The sequence below is a fragment of the Asparagus officinalis genome, chromosome 7, assembly GCF_001876935.1.
Source record: "Asparagus officinalis chromosome 7, Aspof.V1, whole genome shotgun sequence".
In the NCBI taxonomy this organism is placed as follows: domain Eukaryota; kingdom Viridiplantae; phylum Streptophyta; class Magnoliopsida; order Asparagales; family Asparagaceae; genus Asparagus; species Asparagus officinalis.
The window spans coordinates 98,744,890-98,754,049 of NC_033800.1; positions in this window are offsets into that span (position 1 = coordinate 98,744,890).

Consider the following 9,160-nt stretch of genomic DNA (forward strand, 5'->3'; position numbering starts at 1 on the left):
TACACCTCCTACAAACGCTCTCCAGAAGCGATACCTCTCCTAAAGGGGTGGAAACAGATAAAAGGGGTGTCTAGAGGCTAAGCTACAAGCTGGAGTCTAGCCATAAATGCATGCGATATGAAGGAATGCGACGATTCCGAATCGAAAAGAATACGGGTGGAAAAGGGATTCACAAAGAACGTACCCTCCAAAACTGCTCCATTAGCTCCATGATCATGCGGGACTACTGCATATACTCTGTCAGTGGCTAAAGACTGCTCTGTCACTGGTGTTGGAGAATATGGGACAATCTGCCCCTGGGAAACCTCCTGAACTGCTAGAACCTGCCCTTCAGTCTACCGTTGCTGTTGAGTTGGACCATTTCCCTTCTGAGCTCTTATTGGTGCACTGCGGCACTCTAATGCCTTGTGTCCGACCTTGCGACAGTTAAAACAAGATCCCTGGAACTTGTGCTGCTGACTTGCTCTCTGATCTTGTTGAGATCCCTTCTTATGAGTGCTCTGCAGATGCTGTTGGGATCCAATCAAGGGTCTCTTGTTCTTGCCCTTGTCTCCGGCGTGCCCTCTTTTAGCACTCCCTTCCTCGTCCTTCTGGAACTTAGCTGTCCCATTTTCTTGAGAAATGGCGGTTTCAGCTACTGGTGGTGGTGGTGTAATGTGATTCGCCACAAGCTCCTCGATTGCTACTATCCTAGCGACGAAGGGAGACATAAGATCTACCAGGTACTGGGGAGCCTGCTGCGGCTTAGGTGGATTTTGCTGTGGTTCAGCCTATCCAGATCTCTGAGTATGTGACATATCATATTCTGACATCTCTGCTCAAAAGAAAATAAGGGTTTATGAGTCAAAATAGACCTCTATAAATAGCGTATCACAATACAATTTTCACAACATATAGTATTTGCACAAATACTTTAAACTTATACAAAAATAGTTGTCATAAAAAAAATTTCTCAAATTTTGAGATTCACTCATACTAGGAAATCCTTACGGACTCTATACATGAATCCTAGGAAACTCTATCCTAGCTCCACGACTCGACACAGGATGATCCTAAGGATACTGGAACTAGAGCTCTGATACCAACTGTGACGCCCCTGGGTTCACACAAGGCTGCAGTCCAAGGTGAAACCAAGAATGTCAAACCTGCCATGCACCACACCGTGCAATAACATGTTTCACCATCACAATTAACATCTATCTAGTAGAGTCAACAACTGGTGTAGGTACAAAACAGGTAAAAGATAATACATGATATACTAATGGAATGATAACAGTCACATAAATATCTCATCATCCCACATACAAAAATACATAGCCAAGATCTGAGTAGATAAACTGGAATGCTCAACAAGTCTCAAATACAAATATCTGATGAAAAGGAAATAAGGCACACAGCCTTTACAACTTCTAAAACAAGACTCTCAAATGTCTAAATAAAAAATCTACTGTGGAACTCCAAAAGAAAATATAACTAAAGAGACGGCTGAAGCTGAAATGCATCGCCATCAGTCTACGACTCTCCGGGCTCCTGGCTCGTTACCTGAAAGGGGGAGGGACAACGAGCGTCAAAGCGCTAGCGAGTAACATCACAACCAACCCCAAGGGAACAGGGCTCGTTGTATAAGAAAAATACAGTTAATATATAAGAGATAAAAAAAAAATCATTGATCTTACTAAAGGGGGTTTTAGTATTTAGAAATTTATAACACGAGCATAGGTATGTCGAGCGAAATAATCCAAACAAGGAAACCCTCATGTATATACCTTACATCTCAAATTGTAAACTCCTAAATACCAAACCCAAGGTTCTAGTGCAGTAATAATAATAAAAGAAATACGACGAACACCAGAGCATGAAAACAGTGTTGTGACATAGCCCACATGAGTATCATGTTATTACTTACATGAATATCATGTCAAAATCTACATAAGTGTCATGTCAAACTCACATGAGTGACATGTCAGAAAACGATTAAGTATCCAAAACATAGACTATATAAATTAAGCGTCCAACCCATAGACTGCATGAAGTAAACGTCCAACTCATAAACTGAAAATAACCGTTGTCCAACGCATGGACCGGATGTGACCGTTGTCCAACGCATGGACCGGATGTGACCGTTGTCCAACGCTTGGACCGGATGTGACCGTTGTCCAACGCATGGACCGGATGGTAATGTATATCCAACACGAGGATTAAATAGCAATGCATGTCCAACACGAGGACTAAGTGGGAAGGGTGTCCAACACGAGGACTAAAAGGTAATGCTTGTCCAACACGAGGACTGTGGATTTTAGTCCAACACGAGGACTGTGAAATGGTGAACATATCACTGGGATACATAGTGAAATCTACCTATATCAATTCACAGTCAAAACAGTGTATATATCCATAATTGGTACCCTCAGGTCTTCTATCATGCCTGGGTACATAGTAAGACCAAATACCAATGTCAGATAGTCCAGGAAATCACTCGAACCTGAACAAATATTCAAAAATGTACAAAATAGGAAAAATACAACAGAGAGTACTGCGGTCGACCGATCCGGTCGACCGCTAGGCATCTCGGTCGACCGACCAGACGTCGCAGTCGACCGGATAAATGTCGCAGTCGACCGAACAAACGTTGCGGTCGACCGAACAAACGCCGCGGTCGACCGAACAAACTTGGTGGTCGATCGAAGCCCTAAAACGAGCTCAGCGGTCGACCGCTCCGGTCGACCGCCAAGCGGACAGAAACCCATATCTGAGTTTCTGTCAGCTTGAAACCTAAAACAAAATTTTTGTTAAACAAAATCTAACTTGTAGAGGTGTCATGAATCAGTAAAATCGCGAAAATAAATCTTTAAAACTTTACTCATCGTTAATAATAAAAATAGGGTTTTTACTCCTTTCTTAGGTATTTTCAGATCTAGATCTGTTAACAGAAAACGTTGGTGAGTTTTTAAAACAGATAAAATCCCAAATCCATATTCTATGCCACAATACTCTATTAGCTATTTTAAAATACGAATTTGGCTCCCTAAAAACCAATAAAAACTCAGTTCTTGGCATGAAAACGAAAGGGGTGGGGGTTGGGTGAGAAATTACTCACCTTGGGTGTAGATGAACTCCCAAAAACAAGTGAGAATGATCCTCCTTCGCTGAACACCGATGGATCTCGCGTCGACTCCTCCAAAATCCTCCAAGAACGGATCTAGGGTTTGGGAGAGAAGAGGGGGGCTGCTAGGGTTTGTAAAACAGAAGAAAAGAGGTGATTTTCATGATATAACATGTATATATATAGCAGCAAACCCGAAACCCGAAACCCGAAACCCGAAACCCGAAACTGGAAATTCAGTCTGACTAGGAACATTCTCTTCGGTATTGTGGCTATAACTTTCTCATACGACCTCGGAATAAGGTGATCTAAGATTTGTTGGAAAGCTCTTGAAGAGACCTATAACTTTAGTGTTATATACATTTCCAGATTCTTAATGAATCAGTGAGAGAAACATAAAAACTCTCAACTGGTCAAAATTCCCAGATTCTCACTCTTGGCCTTTGTGCATGATTTGTGTATTTGTACTCACATATATACATATATACATTGAATTGATCTCAAATCAGTTACTAGCATACTCAAACATCATAATGTATAACATATTTATTATTATTTATCATAAAGTATTCAAATTTTCGGGGTTTTACATTATCAATGGTAGGAAACAGTTTAGACTCATATACCTATTGGAGTATCAGGGAGCAGTTTAACCTCATATACCGATTGGAGGATTACGAAGCAGTTTATACTTGTGTACTTGTCGGAGTGTTGAGAAGCAGTTTATACTCGTATACTCTTCGGAGTGTTGAGAAGCAGTTTATACTCGTATACTCTTCGGAGTATTGAGAAGCAGTTTATACTCGTATACTCTTCGGAGTATTGAGAAGCAGTTTATACTCGTATACTCTTTGGAGTATTGAGAAGCAGTTTATACTCGTATACTCTTTGGAGTATTGAGAAGCAGTTTATACTCGTATACTCTTTGGAGTGCCGAGAAGCAGTTTATACTCATATACTCTTCGGTTCGGATTATTGAGAAGCAGTTTATCCTCTTATACTCTTTGGAGTGCCGCCGTTCTTAATTGGCTTACCCTAGCGTTATGACGCCGGCTTCAACCAAGGTTTGGATGCTATTTTTTAAAGTAAAGCAAGCCTTGGTGGGATGAAGGATCCTCCTGTGGTACGCGCAGTACTTCGGATCTGTAGTATTGTCAGCTTCCTCCTGATTTATGATGGACGGCAGTTTGATCTTGTTGTTTTCAAGAAGGGTCTCGAAGATGGCCGGAACGTCTTCGTCCTTGAATGAGTACTCTTTTTGGAGCCTCGGATGCGAACTATTCTGCTGTCTTCGGGACTGCTGTTGCGACGTCTGATTAACGTCAACAACTGTTGTAGGTGCCTTCCCTTCATTATGGGAAACGAGATCCGGATTCAGAGGGTTAGTCATCGGTTGGCATCTTTCAACCTTCCTCCTTCTAAGGAATCGTTCGGCCTGCTCTCTGCGCGCCTTCAACTCTCTCCAGGTATTGAGTGGCTCTACTCCCATAACGTCTAAGATATTAATGGACAAGTTGTTATGACAGGTTTGCAAGATGAATTCCTCAATGACGGGATCCTTGCAGTTCATTGCCTGATTGCGAAAGTGTTTGAAGATATCCACCGACTCTCCGTCTTTTTGTTTCTCATCGAAGAGTGTCCTGATCGACACTTCGGCGTCATCATCGAAGAAATGAGCGAGGAACATGCTTTCCAGGTCCTCCCAGCTGTTGATGCTTCCGGGCTTGAGGCGGCGGTACCAATCGAAGGCGGGCCCACGAAGGGTGCCAACAAATGACCGGACCATCAGAGGCTCATTGCCAGATCAGGGGCTGAGTGGGGGAACCCTTCCCGTCGAACGGTGTGAAGTTGATCAGGTTGAACTTTGCCGGATACGGAATCGATTCCCATTCTCTTGGGTAAGGACACGGAATGCCGGTCTTCTTTACCTCTTGAGCAGACATCAGGGCATCAATTTTTCTCTCGAGATCCTTCATCTTTTTGTCCTCATCTATATCATGTTTTGGATAATTCCTGAAAGGAATAATGGGACCACCCCCAGCATTGTCATCTTTGGTGGGACCACCCCCAGTATTATTGTCCATAGTGGGACCACCCCCAGCGTTGTGTTCATCTCCACATCTGAATCGCTACCTGCTTGGTTAGCAGTGCTGCGACGGCTGGATTCACCTAGCTGATTTGACAAAGTTCAGGTTTGTTGGTCGTGCATTTGTCTCATCTCCTGCATAGCCATTTCCATTTCGATTTTGAATGCTTCTTTCTGCTTGGCTAGAGCATCCTCAATGATTTTGGCTATTTGCTCGGTGTTGACCATGAACACTTCCCGAGCTTGTCCTATGCTAGACGTTGTATCGTCAGAGGCTATTGCGGAATAAGAATCCGAGAGTTTGTCATCGGAATGTATTCCTTCATGGACACCCTGGTAATCATTATGTCCAACGGTTTCTAGCTAAAGCTGAGATATTTGTTGGGTTATTCCCAAACCGACTCTTCTTCCTAGAGAGAAATTAGTGTTGGAACCACTTGAAACAATCGGAGATTTTCCCTTATTGACCATGTTGATGGTAACTTCTGGGAATTCATCATCTCGCACAACCGATCCTCTTTGGTGGAAACGCCTTGATTTGGGCTTCGTCGTTCCATCGGAGATTCTCTCGAATACTGAGACCCTCCGCGGAGCGGTGTTGGGATGGCTACACGCTGATGATACTGCCCTGATAATTTTGATACATGGACAGTGAGAGTCCGCTTCCTGGGTACTTCTCTTTCGAGATTTATTCGTACCCCAGCCTGATAGTACAACTCATCGACGTTGCGGTCGGAGTAACCTATCGGCTGCTTACATGGATTCTCAGGTATAACGCGTTCGTCTGTCTGACGCATTTTTCTCTGAGTAAACATTACCTTGTTGGCATCTACAGGAGTCACACGTTTGGAATCACACCCTTGTGAGGGTGAAACCTTAACGGGCTCCTGGTTTTCTGCACGCACCGCCAAGCGGGCCGTTGTTCGAATCAATTTGTTAGGAGGTTGCGTACGACCCCCAGTCCGGATGTTTGCTCGGGGTTCCTTCAATGGTCCCAAGCATTCTTTAATAGGTGCTTTGCCTTGATCCTCGGGTAGAGCACCGATGCAATCCTTCAATGGGACTCTAGATTTGAGGAGATCCACGCTGTCATAGGGCTTCGCCGGAGATGCGAGAGCAATAGGAACGGGATCTGGAGTTGACAAAGGCCTGAGAGCAGCCTCGGATGCTTTTGCCTTAGGCGCTAATTTGGCCTTTGGCATCCAACATTGCTTAGATCTTGGTGGCTTTTTGACAACCTTTCCTTTCTGTAACTCATGTGCATTCCATACAAGGATCCTCGTCTGCGCTAGCAGTGCGCGGCGCATGTGGATACGCTCCTCAAGAGTTGAACGGGTTCGTTTGACACGAACCCATTCGTTAGTAGGTGATTGGGAGGAGGTTCCCAAAGCTTGTTGCTGGAACACTTTGTGCCTTCTGCGTTTCAGATCCGCATCATAGCAGATCCCATCAACAGGCTCCAAAGCCTTGGTAAATTGACGCGCGAGATGTTGACGGCGCCTTTGACGAGCCCTCTTCGTCAACACTAGTGCACATTCAACGGGCAACTCCTTGACTTTCGAGGAGTTGTCGCGAACGTTGGATCTGGTTTCTTTGGAAGCCGGCGGATCGTTGTGAGGTGTAACTATAGCAGCGACGGCGGAGAGATCGTCTTCTTGGGTCTTCAGATCTGAAGACCAGCGGATCTTCCTGGAGGAGGAGGCCTTCCTGCACCTGCAAGGAGAGGCAGATCTGGAGGAGGAGGAGGAGACATACTCCTCGAACTTCTGCTGATCGAACTCGTATTCGACCTCTTCGAGCACCGGGATCTTGATCATTCGGCTGCCGCACGACAGCTTCGCAGCGAAGCGTTGGCTCCCACTGTGGTCGCCAGTTTGTTTGCGTGAACAGTTGATTTCTTCATTGCTATCGAATCTATTACAACTTTAGTCATTACAATAACTCGAATGAAATAAAAGTTGATTTTTATAAGATCTCCTTACACAATGAAAATAAAAAGTTTACAACTTTGTCAAACAAACGCAGAGATCGTTTATCGGTCTTCTGCTTGCGTGAGATCTTTCGCCTGTGCCGGGGTTTATCGGCGGACCACCGCTTCGATCAGATCTGATTGCTGAAAAAATTGGACAGAGCTTCGTCGATCCGCGAGGAGATCTAGAAACAGAAGCGCCTTATCTCGCACAAAAGCGAGATAATTGCTCTTTTAGAATTACCACAATGGGATAATTCTAAGGATTGGATCCGCGGGTGATGTAGATCTGACGACTTTCGATCTCTTGCGTTTTGAAGAACTCGATCTGATCTCGTCCTCCTCCTCTCTGAGAATATGTGCACGTTAAGTCTTCAATCCGGCAGGGCTTCGTCGAGGCACAAGAATTCCAGATCTTAAAAAAATGAGCCGGCCTGAGGCTTGTATTTATAGGCTTGAGGGGTTGCGGATCGGTTAAAACCACCTAAAGGGCCCAAATCCGCGTTGGAGACACCCTAGGGTGTCTCCCAAAATCCGAGACACCCTAGGGTGTCTCGGCTTTGGCCGAGACACTCCGTTGAGGTGCATTCGTCCGCTTCCGCTGTAAATTCTTCGTCTGAACTCGGATTTGAGTGATTCGAAGTGCGTTGGAAAGCCGACAAGGAGTTCTATCAGCTCCAATGGTTGGATCATCTGTATAATGAATGAGACACGAAGGGCGTTGTTCTTTTTTGTAAACATCGTGGGGCTCTCGATTAGCCCGTACCTTCGTTAGTTCACGTAGTTCGTTGATTTACTTCAAGCGTTCATCGACATCAATCGAACTCCTGTGAACCGGATAGTGACGTTCATCGTCGTTCCTTAACACTGAGTTGTTCGTGGAGACCTATAGGCAATTTTTGATGCCTACAGTTATCTATAAAGGTGATAAAATATTTCTTTATATCTTTGTTCAAAACACCATTAAATTCATAAATGTCAGTATGAACTAAATCAAGCAACTCAGAGTTTCTATCAACTGATTGAAAATGTTTCCTTGCTTGTTTAATTGTTGCACATACTTGATATTTTTTACTATGATCTAAAGAGTGTTTTGGAATCATATTAAGTTTCATCACTCTTTTTATAAAATTAAAATTAATATAACCAAGACGTTTATGCCAAATATCAGATGATTCAATATTATTATCAGCATAATCAGAAACTAAAATTTTATTTATTTCAGAACTAAAAATAGGTTTTGCTCTAACCTTATACAATCCATTAGAATCATAGCCTTTAAAGATAAAACAATCCAGTATGTGACATAACTACTTTATTACAATTAAAAGAAAACTCGTAACCATTCCTAACTAAACATGAACCACTGTTATTGTTGCGTCGAATAACAGGAACATGATGCACCATGTGTAATGATAAAACTCGCCCTAAAGGAAACTTTAGGTCCACTCGTCCATATAGTAATACTTTAGATGTAGTTTGGTTCACCATCTTCATAGTATTTCTATTTGTAGGCTCGTAAGACACAAACAACAATTTGTCAACACAAATGTGTACGTTTGTACCAGTGTCTACCAACCATTCATTTGGTTCATAAATATTTAGTAATTTAGGATTAATAAAAACATATCCTTCTATGGACCCAGTAGGCTCAGTCATAACTATGTTAACCTAAGGCACACTAGTGGACCCTGGATTGGCTTTAGCTTTCTTTGTAAGACAAGCTTTAGCCCAATGTCCAGCCTGTCCACAATTCCAACATGGTTTGTTTGCTTTTAGTTTCTTTTGGATCTTAAATTTGCCTTTGATTTTATCATCAAGTTTGACATTAGGTTTGTTTTTAAGTTTTTTCCCAGAAGTTATAACATTTGCTTTAGGTTGGTGCTCAACAGGCACAACATGTTTCTGATTCTTATGCTCTTCCTCAATAGCTATGGCAATCATCAAGTCATCAAGATTTATTTTTTCCTTACGATGCTTGAAAGACATTCTAAAAGTCTCC